This window comes from Diceros bicornis, chromosome 32 (assembly GCF_020826845.1).
Source record: "Diceros bicornis minor isolate mBicDic1 chromosome 32, mDicBic1.mat.cur, whole genome shotgun sequence".
Taxonomy (NCBI): Eukaryota; Metazoa; Chordata; class Mammalia; order Perissodactyla; family Rhinocerotidae; genus Diceros; species Diceros bicornis.
Genome location: NC_080771.1, coordinates 25,723,511 through 25,738,757, shown reverse-complemented (window position 1 = coordinate 25,738,757; position 15,247 = coordinate 25,723,511). Strand labels below are relative to the sequence as shown.

Here is a 15,247-nt window from a genome sequence, read left to right as displayed (position 1 = left end):
TTATATATATATACACACACACACCATAGTGTAACAAACACCACAACCAAGATGTAAAATAATGCCGCCACCCAGAAAGCTCCCTCATGCCTCTTCCCAACTCCCCCTCTTCTGAGGCAACCAGCAACCACGGTTCTGATTTCTTTCACCATAGATTAGTTTTTCGTGTTCTAGAATTTTATATAAATGGAACCATAAATGTTGTCTACATGTCTGGATTCTTTCCCTCAGCCAAATGGTTTTGAGCTTCACCTGTGGTCTTGGTGTATCAGCAGTGGGTTCCTTTGTATTGCTGAGTGGTGTTCCAAGTCATAAGTACACCACAATTTCTGTACGAGTTCTCCTGCTGGGACACTTGGGCTGTTGCCCCTCCCCCACCCCACCCCCTGTATGCTCCTTGTAATGAGATGACTCTCAACCCTAAATACATGCATGCAAGAAATGTAGATTTCTTTATTTTTCTATTAGAGAATATGATTTCCGTTTTCATCCTTTAGTCTGCTAGGAGCCTGAACCCAAATCTCAGCCCATGGAGGGTAACCCTCGAGATCCTTGGCTACCAGTGAGTCCAGACATGGGGAAAGGAGGGGAGCGGGTCCTTGGCTGTCCTCAGTCCACACTGCTGCTTGCTGAGGTGCCTGCATCCTACCGCTGCAGCTGGCTGTTTCTCTTCCCTGTCCCGAGGCCTCCCCAGGGTAGGCCTCTTTCTTAGCCACTTCTGCACCCTTGCAGGCACCTGGGAAGCATCTGGCCGCTCCCTCTGCTATGATGGGCTCAGGGGGGCTCTGGAAGACCCAGCCTCCTAGTCTTCACAGGTGGCCCTCTCTGCTCTCAGATTCCCCAGCAAGCCGGGAATGGAGGCACATCTCCAAGGTTAGTCAGAGGCGGTAAGACAAAGGTCCTTTCTCAAACTCACTTGTTTTCCTATTATTTTCCCCCCAGCCTTGGCCTAGTAGGGGACAGGAGACAGCTGTGGGGAAGATCTCAAGCCTGTTGTCAGGAGTGCACACCAAAAATTCTCCTTTCTCCTCTAGCTCAGGGAATCTTAAGTTAATATTTTTTGGAGGAAATTCATCAAATATTTCAAATTCCAAGGTATGTGTTGGGGTTGTGTTCAACTATGAAAAACAGAGACCTGAAAACTATAGCTTCAGCAAATTAGACATTTATTTTTGTCATTTAACAAGAGTTCTTTTTTTTTTTTTTGTGAGGAAGATCAGCCCTGAGCTGACATCCATTGCCAATCCTCCTCCTTTGTTTCCCCCAAAGCCCCAGCAGATAGTTGTATGTCATAGTTGCACATCTTTCTAGTTTCTGTATGTGGGACACGGCCTCAGCCTGGCCTGAGAAGCGGTTCGTCAGTGCACACCTGGGATCCGAACCCGGGCCGCCAGTAGCAGAGCTCGGGCACTTAACCGCTAAGACACCGGGCCGGCCCTAACAAGAATTCTAAAGGGAAGCAGTCCAAGGCGGATGTGGCAGCTCAAAGCCTGTGACATCTTCCTCATGGCTCCAAAATGGCTGCTGAACTCCCAAGCATCACCCCTGATTCAGGCAGGAAAAGACAGGGGAGTGAGAAGGGCAAAAAGCAATACCAACTGAGTCTGTCTCATTTAAAAAATTCTTCCTGATAGTCCCATCCAATGACTTCTGCTTACATCTCATTAGACAGAACTATGTCTCAAGGCCACCTCTAGCTGCAAGGAAGTCAGGAAAGGAAGCATTTTAGCTGAGGCTTTCTCCACCCTACCAGGTGTTGGTAGGTTATCAGCACTGACTGCCACACCAGGGAATCTTCATTTCTTCTGGGATTGGAAAACCCGATTCTTACTTTTTTTTTTTTAATAGCACCAATCTTCTGTCTTGACTCCTTCAGGATTTAGGATTTGCAACAGAACAGCGCAGCATCCCACAATTCAAAAGCTCTGGTTTGCTGTAGAAGTCAAGTTCTCAGTTGCCAGCAAAACAGTAAACTGATGGACTTACAGGGAGAATGAGTTTCTTCAGAGGTTCGCAGTGTTGTCAGGACAGTGAACTGGAAACCAGACTCGGGGCTCTGCGGCTCGGCACAAACTCTACTCCAAGCTCAGAACCTGCGAGGAAGGCAGCCCCCCAAACACAGCGCGGGGGCCTGGTGCTGGGGGACTTGAGAGAATGGCTCCCACTCCTCGCTCCTTAGGCTCACCTGACACATGCCTGCCTAATCAAATGTATTTTATCATTCCTAAGAGAAATTATTTTCACATTTTAATGTCTCTGAAAATTGGAATTGTCTTGTAATTGACGGCCACTTACAATCACTGGCAAGGTGGCCACGGTGCTTGTACAAACCTGGCTGTTATTCCCAGTGGCATTGCTGGGCAGGCCTGGCCTCTCCATGTTTCAAACCACAGACTGCTGGAAGACCATTTGAGGAGGAAGAGAAGACTGATCAGTGTCTGAGCGTCTCGTGACCCCTCCTTGTCAGGTCAGGAGAGCAGCCGTACAGAATGGACGCTGGCAATTTGGAAGAGCATTCAGATGTGGCCGCACAATTCTCTTTTAAGAAATGCTGCCTCCCCGATGCCTTTGATGGCACACAGCACAGTCTGGGTGGAAGACATGCGCAGAGACAACTTTCTGACAAAGAGAGCTTGGAGGAACCACATTCTGAAAGTGACTCAGTTTTGGGAACACCTTATTTTATTTTCCTTACATTTTGTTTTTTCTATAAGCACAAGAGTAATATCTGATAAAGATCTATGTCTAATAAGTTTAAAAGGCCTCTCTCAATAAATCAATCAAAACTAAAAATTCTAAGCGATAAGAAAGCATTGTGTCGTTGTTTAACTGGCAGCGTTTTCTCCTTTTTAGTGGCACATAAAAAAGGAATGTGCCACTGATAATAGAGGGAGCCTTTGGCTGGCTGGGTGTAGCTGTCTCCTGTAGAAAACAAATAGCACAAACAGGGCAACAGTGGAGAGTTTAACCAAGAGACTATTTCCAAAGGTGTGGGCAGCACTTAGGGAAACCATGAGGGATGCAGGAGCTCAGGGCTGACACCAGAGGGGAGATGCTCCGAGGGGCTGAAAATGCAGGAGCGGTTACCTGGACCCAGGAGGGTAAATGCAAGAGGGAGGCCGCCAACAGGGGCTTGGTCTTTGTGGAAATCGGTGAAGACCACCCAAATGAGAACAAGCGGAGGCTGTTCACTCAGAGTTTGCTATGGTGAGGGAGTCAGCCACTGTTGCTTGCGTTTGGCGGAGACTGCAAGGCAGGCAGGGGAGAGGGAAAGCTTTGTAGTGGAGAAAGGACAGACTTCAGGTGCGTTGGCACAGGGAAGCTGGAGGCGGGCTAACTAGAAGTAGGGCATCCTATGGGATTGGTTAGGGGGCATACTTGGCTTTCTCTGATTAGTCCTGAGTTGGAAGCGGGGGCAAAGATTAGGGAAGCTGTCAGTGATTGATCAAGTCCTGGCCAGTTGCGGCCAGTTCTTATTGTTGGGCTTCCTGGTCTGGTTGCTGCAGATGGGGAGTCAGAGTTCTATTTTTCTATATGGTCTGGCCATTGTCCGTTGTGTATTCAGTCTCTCACCTTCCATATAATGTTTCAGGGCAAAAGGTGTGGGTAGAGGGAGATGTAAAGAACCAGGACATTTTTTCAAGCTACTGTAGGGCCCACTCTTGTCATGGGTCTGGAGGCCATGAGGATTGGCGGGGAAGGTTCTGAGGAGAACTGAGGTCGTCTTGTGAGGTGAGTGCCCTGGGTTGTCGTTGAAAGCTTTTATGCAGAGAGAGGACAGGAACACCTGTGTTGGCAAGGGTGGGTTCACAGAGATTTAGGGGTTCAAAGTTCTGAAGCCTTGCTCTGTCTGCCCAAGGGACCTCATCCCATGTCTCAGGGGCCCCCCCTTCCCCCACCAGTTCCTTACCTGGTGGGGTTGAGTATATAACAGGTTCTACAACTCCTTGTCCTTCAAATCAGGCTCTGGGCTTGTCCTCAGCCACATCCGTGCTGTGACCACAGGAGATGAGGGTCTCCTCCGAAGCTCAGGGCTTTCAATGGTCAACCCACGTTCTAGGTAGAACATTTACATCCTTCAGCTGCTCCTCTTCCCTGCGTTTGCCCTCTAGGGCCATCAGAAGAAGACTTCTGACTCCACAAGATTTTTTTAAACAGCTGTATTGAGATAGAATTCACATACCAAACAATTCACCCATTTAAAGTGTAGGAATCATTAGTTTTGGTATATTACATTAACTTGTTTTGTTTTTTGTTTTTTGTTTTTTGTTTTTGCTGAGGAAGATTTGTCCTGAGCTAACATCTGTTGCCAATCTTCCTCTTTTTTGCTTGAGGAAGATTAGCCCTGAGCTAACATCTGTGCCAATCTTCCTCTAGTTTATATGTGGGTTGCTGCTACAGTATGGCTGATGAGTGGTGTAGGTCTGCACCTGGGATCCAAACCTGTGAACTGGGCCACTGAAGTGGAGCACACCGAACTTAACCACTATGCCATGGGGCCAGCGCCACATTAACTTTTTTTAATATGGTAAAACATATACAACATAAGATTTGCCATTGTAACCATTTTTAAGTGTACAATTCAGTGGTGTTACTTACAGTTACGATGTTGCACAACCATCACCGCCACCTGTTTCCAAAACTTTCTCATCACCCTAAACAGAAACTCTGTACTCATTGGACAGTAACTCCACATTCCTCTCTCCCCTCAGCTCCTGATCACCTCTAATTTTTGTCTCTATGAATTTGCCTATTATGGATGTTTCATATAAATGGAATTGTACATTATGTGGTCCTTTGTGACTGTCTTCTTTCACTTAGCATAATGTTTTCAAGGTTTATCCATATTGTAGGATGCATCAGTATTTCATTCCTTCTATGGCTCAATAATATTCCATTGTATGGATACATCACATTTTGTTTATCCATTCATCCACCGATGGACATTCAGGTTTTTTCTACCTTTTGGCTATTGGGAATAGTGCTGCTATGAACATTTGTGTACAGGTATCTGTTTGAGTCCCTGCTTTCATTTTTGGGAATTATACACCTAAGAGTGGAATTGCTGGCTCATGTGAGAATTCTATATTTAGCTTTTTGAAGAACTGCCAGACTCTTTTCCACAGCAGCTGCACCATTATCCATTCCCAGCAGCCATGTACAAGGATTCCAATTTCTCCACGTCTTTGCCAAAACTTATTTCTCATTTTAAAAATTATAGCCATCGTGATAGTTATGAAGTTGTATCTCGTGGTTTTTTTTCAATTTTCAAAATTGTGGTAAAATACATATAATGTAAAATTTACCATCTTAACTATTTTTAAGTGTACAGTTCAGTGGTATTAAGTGTATTCACACTGTTGTACAAACATTACCACCATCCATCTCCAGAATTCTTTCCATCTTGCAAAATTGAAACTCTATATCCATTAAGCTCTCCATTGCCCCCTCCCCCAGGCCCAGGCACCCACCATGCTACTGTCTGTCTCCATGAATTTGACTACTCTAGGTACCTCATATAAGTGGGATTATACGGTATTTTTTTTGTGTGACTTGTTTATTTCACTTAACAAACTGTCCTCCAGGTTCATCCATGTTCTAGCATATGTCAGAATTTTCTTCCTTTTTAAGGCTGAATAATATTCCATTGTGTATATATACTACATTTTGTTTCTCCATTCATCTGTCAATGGACACTTGGATTGCTTCCATGTTTTAGCTACTGTAAATAATGTTGCTGTGAACAGGGGTATACAAATATCTCTTTGACACCCTGGTTTCAATTCTTTTGGGTATATACCCAGAAGTGGAATTGCTGGATCATATGGTAGTCCTATTTTTAATTTTTTGAGGAACGGCCATACTGTTTTCCACAGTGGCTGCACTATTTTACATGCCCACCAACAGTGCACAAGAGTTCCAGTTTCTCCACATCCTCTCCAATTCTTGTTATTTTCTGTTTTTTGTTTATATTAGACATCCTAATGAGTGTGAAGCAATGCTTCACTGTGGTCTTGATTTGCATTTCCCTAACGACTGGTGGTTTTGATTGTCTCTTCATGTGCTCATTGGCCATTTGTATGACTCCCCAATATTTATGAGCACCACTGGTGCTGTAGGAACTTAGTGCCCCGTGACCTCCAGTGCCTGTTTCCACCTGCGCTTCAGCCTTTGCCACCTCGTGTTAATTTGAGTAACTGTGATGCTGCAGCATGTCATGGACCACCAGGGTCTCATCTTCCCTGGCAAAGAGGTTATCCATGGATTCCTCCAGTAGGTGAGCAACCCCATCCCAGAATCCCATGTTCTGTGGTCCTGGGGCATCAATTACTATATCAGTCATGGTCCTGCCTGAAAACAGATGGCACACTCAAACCTGGTTATTTGAGGAGAGTTTTAATAAAGGGAATTTTTACAAAGGTGTGGGCAGGGTTTGGAGAAACCAACAAAGGATAGTGAGGTGCAGAGGGTCCTAGCAATAATGAGGACACACCGAGAGCTGAAGGATGAAGGGGGAGCAGTTATGGAAGCCAGAAAGAGTAGCCATGCAGAGAGAGCCACCTGAAAGGAGCTGTGGCCTCTGTCGAGGGAGGTAGCCAACCCACAGCAGCCTGTCAGGGAAGGAACCCAGAGAATAGATACCCGACTCTCTCTCCTCCCCTCTCCTGGCCCTGCTCCTGCTGGGGCCTCCCCTTGGCTGACCCCAAAGGAAGCCAGAGAGCCTGGGAAGATGTTGTGCAGCCTCGCCCCTGAGGGTCAGTCTGCTGGAGGCCAGCAGGGTGGAAAAGGGCAGAGAGTGGATCTGGAGGTGAACATGGGGGACATCTAGCACCATTCTTATGGTTATTTTGTTTCAGCTAAGATGCTTTTTGTAATGAAACACATGGCTGGCAGTGGCGAAACTGTGCGGATTTGCTTTTCTCCCATGAGTGCACACAAGCAGAGCTGCGGAGGCCTGCACGCAGGCAGCGACGTGGAGGTGTGCAATTGCAGGCTTTTGCTCAGCAGCTCACGATGGTTCTGGTTCTGAGTCAGGATGTCTGTCTTTCTTCTTGGGGCATCAAGATGGCAGCCGAAGCACCACATCCCCACGAGACTGCAAAAGTGCAGGAAGTGTGGGGCTGGGGTTCTCCTCGCCCCTCTTTGCTTCAACTGGCTTATATTAATCAGAGCTCTCCCCGCTGAGAGCTGGGGTGGGGTGACCCTCCACAGAAACCCTCTGTGTGGGCAAGAAGAGGGAGATGGCTCTAGGCTAGCGCAAGGGCCATCACTCTTTGTAACAAAATGATCAACCTGCTCCCCTCAGGGTCTGGTTTGAATGGAGGATGCGTTGGGGCAAGAGGAATTGTTCAAAGTAAAACACACATTGGCAGATATGCACAAATGTTGTCTGTTGCTGTGAGCCTCACGGGGCTCATCTCTTTGTAGACCGACCAGCTCTCCCTCCCCTTTCGTGTCACCGTCTGAGGCCACATTCCTCCTCTACTCAAGTCACCAAGAGTTTCCTTTCACAACAGACCTAAGAGACAGTGACTTCAGGCTGCTCCTGTTTTCTGCTCTGGAAAAATCCCTGAGGCAAGGAAAATACAGATGGCTTGGCTACCTGCTTGGAAGGAAAAAAACAAAAAACAGCAAATATTAATATTTCCATAAATCACCCTGGCCTGGAACTCAAATATGGATTCCAGAGCTCAGAGCCGGGGCGGACACTCAGCTAGGACACCCCTGGGTGGCCACCCAGCCGGTTAAAGTGTCAAAATGCTTCAGAACCGGTTAGTAAACAGCCACTGGCCCCACCCTCTGTGTCCCTCAAAATTTGGCTGCCCCAGGTCTTCCCCACAGACGGGTCCAGGGCCTCCGGGAGCCTCTCCCTGCCGAGGCCACTGTTCCCACAGCTCAGGGCTCCTGCCCCAGGGTGGTGAAACATTTTGACTACCCTCCCTGCTGAGGACACACAACTCTAAAACAAAGCTAAATTTACAAATCAAAGACATAAAAAACTTTAATCAAGTTCAAATCAACGGTGTTACTCAGACAAGACCAGTGACACTGTCCCCTGATCACTCTGACCACCGTCTCCCAAGGTGACCGCGGCCCTGTTGACCACAGAGCCCCAGAGGCCTTAGAACAAGGTTCAGTTCACCCACCATGTTTTTCTTTTCAAACCATCTCATCAGTGCGGCCCACGCCGACTGTCTAGAGCAGCAGGCTCTCCATTCCTCCCCCGGGTTATTGGACTTAACCACATTATGTTCTTATTTCGTGTCTGTCTCTCTCACTAGTATCTCAGGCCCATGAGGGCAGGGGTGCTGTGTGCTCTGTCCCTGTGGTTGCCCTGCTGTCTAGACCAGCGCCCAGCCCAGCAGGGAGAAGGAACCTGTGCACAGGATGCCGAGAAATCATTTGGCCTCTACTTATCGCAAATGCATCCCAGGCATATTATGTACATCTGTCCTTTTCTCCTTCTGTGACAACTAAAATCGTTTGTTTTCTGTTTCCTCAATGTGTCATTCTTTTTTTTTGGTGAGGAAGATCAGCCCTGAGCTGACATCCATGCCAATCCTCCTCCTTTTGCCAAGAAAGACCGGCCCTGGGCTAACATCCGTGCCCATCTTCCTCTATTTTATATGGGACGCCACCACAGCACGGCTTGACGAGCAGTGCATCAGTGCGCGCCAGGGATCCAAACCTGCGAACGCTCAGGCCGCCGAAGCAGAGCGTGTGCACTTAAGCGCTGCACCACTGGGCCAGCCCCACAACGTGTCATTCTATGGTGTGGAATCAAAGCCCTGTTTTATAAGAAACTGAAACTTCGTGCAATGATTATTATCACAGAAAAAGAGAATTCAGTTGAGCCCAGCGGCAGACATGGGACGGCCTGGCAGCGTATTTGCCAACCTGTAACCTGCTAGTGGTCACCATGGGGGCAATTTTCTCATGCCCAATGTACTCCCTCATGCAGGCTCTGAGCACACTTGGCTGGGCTGGTTTCGAGTGGACCCTCTGGATCACCCAGAATATCTGTAAATACTTTACATTTCGGTGAGTGTTGTGTTGAAAACCCTCTTTGCTGAGAAGCTGCAGCCTATGCTCACGGTACTGGAGGCTCCCAGTGACGACTAGCCAGGATTCTTTGACCCTCGTGGTGGGATTGCCTATAATTGGGAGCTGGACTCCTCCCTGGTGCACTGGGAGCGGCGGCGACCCCTGCACCTGCGTCCTGGCCGAGACGGCGCAGAGCCTTGCCCACAGTGCCCTGGGAATGCCAGGCATTGCCAAAACTTGTGGGTGACGTTGAGCCAGGGCAGCTGCCCTTTTCCCAGGGCTGGGACTTCCCAGGCTGAGAGCCAGGCTGGGCTTCGAGAAGGGCTTGGCCCCGACTCACAGCCCAAGGTCCCTGGATAACAGGGAGGGTGGCTCTCCGGCTCTCTGGCCTCTCTGGTTGGGCAGGGCCCAGGGGCTGGGCGGGGCTTGGAGGTTCCCAGGAGATGTAAAGGGGGACTCCCCAGCAGGCACCCCACATCTCCTTGACTGCAGCAACATAGCCTTTCTCTGGCTCCTCTCCTTCTTCCCTCTCGTGGGGGCTGCCTGTGGAGAGTGTCGGGGCCTAGGGAGTCAGCCAGGCCTGGGGGGAGGCTGGGGAAGAGGTCCCTGAGCCTCCAGTGGCCTTCCGCCAGGCCCCATCAGAGGGGGCAGAGGGGCTCTGCTGGGAATAAGTCCTGGGGCGCAAGAGGGACATCTGAGCCCCCTTCCCTGCTCCTTTGGGCCTGGCGCCCAGACAGGCAGGCTGAGGCTGCAGGGAGGAGAGGGGTCCCTCTGGGGCTTTCCCAGCCCTCACATCCTGTGCAAGAGGGTGGGAAAGAGCAGTCTGGGCCCCGCTTTGGTCTGAGGCCCCAGAAGTGGCTCAGGCTGGGGTGCTGTGGGCAGAGTAAGGGTGTGGTCGCAAGAGACCTCCCCAGGCCTCCACCCCGGCTTTTATTTATTGTGCCTGGCTAAGCATTTTGTTTTCTATTAAAGAAAAGAAGAAACAGTAAAAAATACAGAAAACAATGACATCCATGCACCTACCATCTGGATTTAGCAAATGTTCCCTTTTTGCACATTTGCTTCAGGTATTTCTTTTTAAAACATAAAATAGATTCAGCTAAACTCCCCTGCTCCCACCTCCCCTGGGAAGGTGAACTCTCTTCTGAACTTGCTGCGTACCATGTCTGTGCAGGTTTTTACAAATTTACTACAGATTTATAAATCCATAAACAATGTATAAAATTTGTGAAAACTCACATAAACAGTATATGCTCCACATCAGTTTTACAAGGTGCCTTTTTCCACCCACGTAATGTTCCAGATTTATCCCTGTTGATAGGGAGACCCGGCTCGTTCCAGTTAGTCATTGTAAAGCACTCAGCTGTGCGAATACGTCGCCGTTTATATTCCAGCTGTTTGCTATTACGAAAAAATAGATGACGGTGATGACATACGTTCTGGCGATAACAATCTTCAGGGGCTGGTGCACCTCCCTGTTCCCACCAGCGGGAGGCAGGTACTGGGTCTGTAGCTAGGCCTGTGTGACCTGGTGGTGGTCGTAGGAGCTGTACCCACCCAGCTTCCCCTACCATGGCCAATCTGTAACCCTGGGGCCAGTGCTGAGAATTCAGCTGGTCCTGACTCGGCAAATGCGTCCTGGGCATATCACTACACTTGTATTTTCTCATTGTTCTGGGACAATTTAAGTTGTTTGTTTTCTGTTCCCTCAATGTATCCTTTTATGGTGTGGAATCAAAGTCTCGTTTGTTAGATAATTAAGAAACTAGAACTTTGTACAATGAGTTTCTCTGGGTAGAGAATTCAACATGAATGAGCACAGCCGTGGAAAAGCTACGATTTCACACTCGCATCAGCAACGTGTCAGAGTTCCGGATTCCCCGTGGACCTGGGGGTACCCGATTTTAATTCCACCCCCTCGCCCCATCAATGTAATGGGTGAATTTGACCTGTGAGGCTAGCGTTGCTTGCTCCCCAGTTTACTGAGGGGAATGAGCGTCAGGGATTCAGTGTCCGGCCTGAGGTCTCACAGCCTGCTGGAGTGAGCCAGGTGGTCTGGTGTCTCAGCCTGTTTCCTGCTCCTTCAGGGAGAGTGGCCCCGAGTGGGAGCAGCCCCATCCCTCTGCATCCTGGAAGGATGACTGGGGTCAGCAGGCTGCATCTGGGGGATCCTTGAGTCTAGAGGTTGCGGGGTGCGAGGAGGAGTTTCCTAGAGGTGGGGGGAGTGTGGCAGGGGGACCCTGTGCTGGCCTGAGCTGAGGTAGAAACCAGGATTTCAGCAGACTGGCTCTGGGCCTCAGCCCTCCTTCACCCTCCCCCTTGCCCCCAGGCTGCGAGGTCCCTGCCGTCCACCCCGTGCTGAGTGGCCTGTCCAGGACCATCAACGGGGAGGACGCTGTCCCCTGCTCCTGGCCCTGGCAGGTGTCCCTGCAGGCAAGGGCGGATTCTGCGCATGGGCAGGGGACACACTGGGGAATTGGCCTGGCTCAGGGCTGCTGGTGTCCAGCCAGCGCTGACCTCTGCATCTTCCTCCAGGCCAGCACCGGCTTCTACTTCTGTGGGGGCTCCCTCATCAGCGAGGACTGGGCGGTCACCGCCGCCCACTGCAGTGTCACATGAGGGCTTGGGCAGACTCAGGGCTCCCCTTCCAGATACAGTGGGGGGCAGGGAGCAGAGCATATGTTCAGTCCTTGACCCCCATGTGATTCCTCTAGGACCTCCCACCAGGTCATGACCAGCGAGTTCGACCAGGGCTCAGATGAGAACGTCCAGGTCCTGAAGATTGCCAAGGTATGCCCAGGCCCTGCTGGACAGGCCTGGGAGGCTCAGCCGAGAGGCTGGGGTGGGGGGAGCAGGACGAAGAAGACCCTGTGGCTGCTTGAGAGACAGGAACCGAGTGCGGATGGGGCCGGCCTCAGAATCCTCATTCTGGGGCCCTGTGGGTCTGTTTCCCCTGAATGGGCAGCCAGGAAAGGAGTTTTTCTCCTTGAAACCTGCAGATTGCTGATTTATCCTAGGGCCTCACATTGTCCTTCTGGCCCCACCCCCAGGTTTTCAAGAACCCCAATTACAGCTCACTCACAAACCGCAACGATGTCGCCCTCCTGAAGCTGGCTTCGTCCGCCTGCCTCTCAAACACCATGTCCCCTGTTTGCCTTCCCAGCGCTGATGGAGACTTCCCCGCGGGGACACTGAGCGTCACCATGGGCGGGGGCAAGACCAAGGACACCAGTGAGCATGACGTGGCCTTTCCACCCAGGAGCTCTGTCTGGGGTGGGGGCTGCCTCGGCAGCGGGAGTCTCCAGGTAGGATCCATATGGCTCTTTTTGGGGGTCTAAATTCCAATACAATCATAAATCTTTCTATTTCTTTATTTAAAATCCTCTTAATTAAAAACCTACCAAACATGAATAAAAATGAGGTTTAATAGTGATATACTTGAACAGTAAGTTGAAGAAACACCTAAGTACCAGCACGTATCACCCTCAAAGTGTAAGGAATCCCGCAGCGTCCTCCTTCCATCCCCAACTTCTCTCCAGACCTGAGGAGGGGGGTGTCCAGCTAGCCGTGAAGTCTGGGGTGGGAGTCAAATGTCCAGGTCTGGCTTGGGGCCCTGAGAGTCCGGCCAGGGCCTCACCTTCCCCGGCTGCTCGCTCTGCCTGCCTCTCTTCCTCCAGCGTCCTGACTTCTCTGCCCAGGCCACGGCCCACCCCGGCTGGTCCTTGAACGGGACAGAAGCAGCCACGAAAGGGCAGCAGGAGGAGGGTGCTCCCTCGTCAGCCGCGGAGGGTGGTGGGGCCCCTCCAGTGTCCCCAGTCAGAAGGACGTGAACCCCCTTGCCTGGAAAGGTGGACACGCCCCTCCGCCCACCACACAGCACCAAGGCTCAGCGGGGCGGGGTTTCTTTGAACACCTGTGCTTGAAGCAAAGTCACCCCGCCTGGTGTGGAACCGGAAGGGAACTGAGTCCCACAGACGCTGTTCAGGTCTAAAGCAAGGGGCGGGGCTCGGTTTCCATGGTAACCGTGCCAGCGAAGGACCAGGACCTCGCAGGGCCTCACCCCTGGGGTGGGCTGGGTGGGAAGAGGGGCCCTGACCCCACCCTCTCTTTCCCTCCAGCCAACAAGACCCCCGACAGGCTGCAGCAGGCGGTCCTGCCCCTCCTGTCCAACGCCGAATGCAAGAAGTACTGGGGCACCAAGATCGCCAACGTGATGATCTGCGCTGGCGCCAGCGGCGTCGCCTCCTGCATGGTACGTCCCCGCTGCATGGTGGCCACCCTGCCCACCCTCACTGACCACACCTCGCCCTGGTCAGGCCAGGAGGGCCTCTCCTTTCTGCCACGACCTGTTGAACCCCGCTCCCTGCCCGGTGCCCCAGCGGTGCCCCGGCGGAAGGCTGGACCGGCACTAGCAGATTCCCCCCGGGCGCTCGCTCTGGCAGGGTGTGGGCGGGGCTTCCCAGGGGTGTTTAAGCCACGCGAACCCCGCGGGCTGGATGTTTTACAGACCATGGCAGGGTGAGAGGGTAAGGAGTAGGTGGCAGAGCTGGGCTGCCATTCGACCAGATCTAAGTATCTCGTGTAGGGCCTGTGCCCACATTTGTCATTTCTCTGCACCACCCTGGACTCGGCCAGGTCAGGGCACAGTAAGGCCCGGGCACCCCCTTTCAGGCTTGGACACAAGTCCTTTCTCCTCCTCAGGGTGACTCTGGCGGCCCTCTGGTCTGCCAGAAGGATGGAGCCTGGACTCTGGTGGGCATCGTGTTCTGGGGCAGCGTCTTGACATGAGTACAGCCATGTTTGGCCAGTCCATGAACCTACAGCCACCAGCACACAAAGAAATATAAAGCGGCTTTCTGGGTGGTGGGAACTGGCCCTTCTCCCACAGAGATAGTTGCAATTTGTAAGATTATAAGAGTCTTTGGGTGTCATAGCCTGGGACGGACTGGCCATCTGTGCCAGGCTGGGACGATAGCCAGGGGGCTCAGTGCATGTACGCAACTGATAACCATTTGTGCATGGGAACACCAAATGCTTACTCTGCAAACTCCGCAAATGCTTACTCTGGAGATTACTGATGCTATATAAACTGCTGGAAACTGAGGCCTGGTGAGAGTCTCACCTGTGGAGGGGAAGTCTTGCCCAGGACCTCTGACGATCGGACTCGCGCCTAGCCGTGTCAATTGAAGGGACTCTCCCCGGCGCAAGGGTGTGGATGTTGTGAGTAACCGATCTGATGTTTCTCCCTTGGTCAACCTGGTGTTTCTCTTTCCAGTCGATTTGTGTTATTTCCCTTCGGTCGATCTGGTGTTTCCCTTTCCGATTGATTTGTGTCATTTCTCTCTTGTTATTTGACCTATTCGCATCTGTTTGTGGACTATCGCCTTTACCCTCCTCTATATAATAAAATATTCAGTCCATTTGTTTGGAGTGGAAAGTTTCTTTTACGTCTCCAATCGAATCCACTGAACCTCTCAAAACAGGCAGTTCCGTCTGCTCCACCTCCACGCCTGCCGTGTACACCGTGTCACAGCGCTCTTACCTTGGATTCAGCAGACCCTGGCTGCCATCTGAGCCCGTGGCTCTTGCCATCCCAACTCCGAGAGTCCCCAGTAAAAGCATCTGTACAGAAGCACTGACTGCATGTGTCTCTCTGAGGGCCTAGGGGGTCATGGGGCTGCAGTTGTCCTTGTCACCCACCAGGGGGCGGTGTTACCACTCCCTTTCCAAGATGCAAGTACCCTGGCAACCCCTGCCTTCTCTGGAAGCTGTCTTTGCATCTCATCCTCCCTGGTCAGGACTGCACCCTGGGGTAGAACTGAGATCCTACCTGCTGGATCCAGCTTGGCCCATGGAGCTTTCTGGAAGGCAGCAGTCCTCTGCCAGGCTATGCAGTCCGTAGCCCTGAAGAGTGGGCATTGGGAGGAGCAGGGTGGGGCTGTGGGGGAGGTGGTCTTCCTATCCTCCTTGGCTCCTCACCTGCACAGAGTTTCTGCACGACCCATTTATCCCAAGGACACCTGTACTAGCTGTCACGGGTGGGCCTGGGGCAGGCATCCATTGCCCCAAAGCACTGGATTTGGGGGAGAAGCGGACAGAATTCTGACTGCTCATTTCCTATTTTATCCTCCCACAGCCAAGCCCACAACCTCCGCCATCAGTCACGGTGATGACCACACACAACCCTGGTTCAAACCATCCT

The 15,247-nt window shown here is 51.2% G+C and overlaps 1 pseudogene; it reads left to right on the top strand.

Annotated features, from left to right (window-relative positions):
* The first annotated feature begins 8,944 nt into the window (after positions 1-8,944).
* LOC131395949 (chymotrypsinogen B-like) lies at positions 8,945-14,619 on the top strand (annotated as a pseudogene).
* The last annotated feature ends 628 nt before the right edge of the window (positions 14,620-15,247 follow it).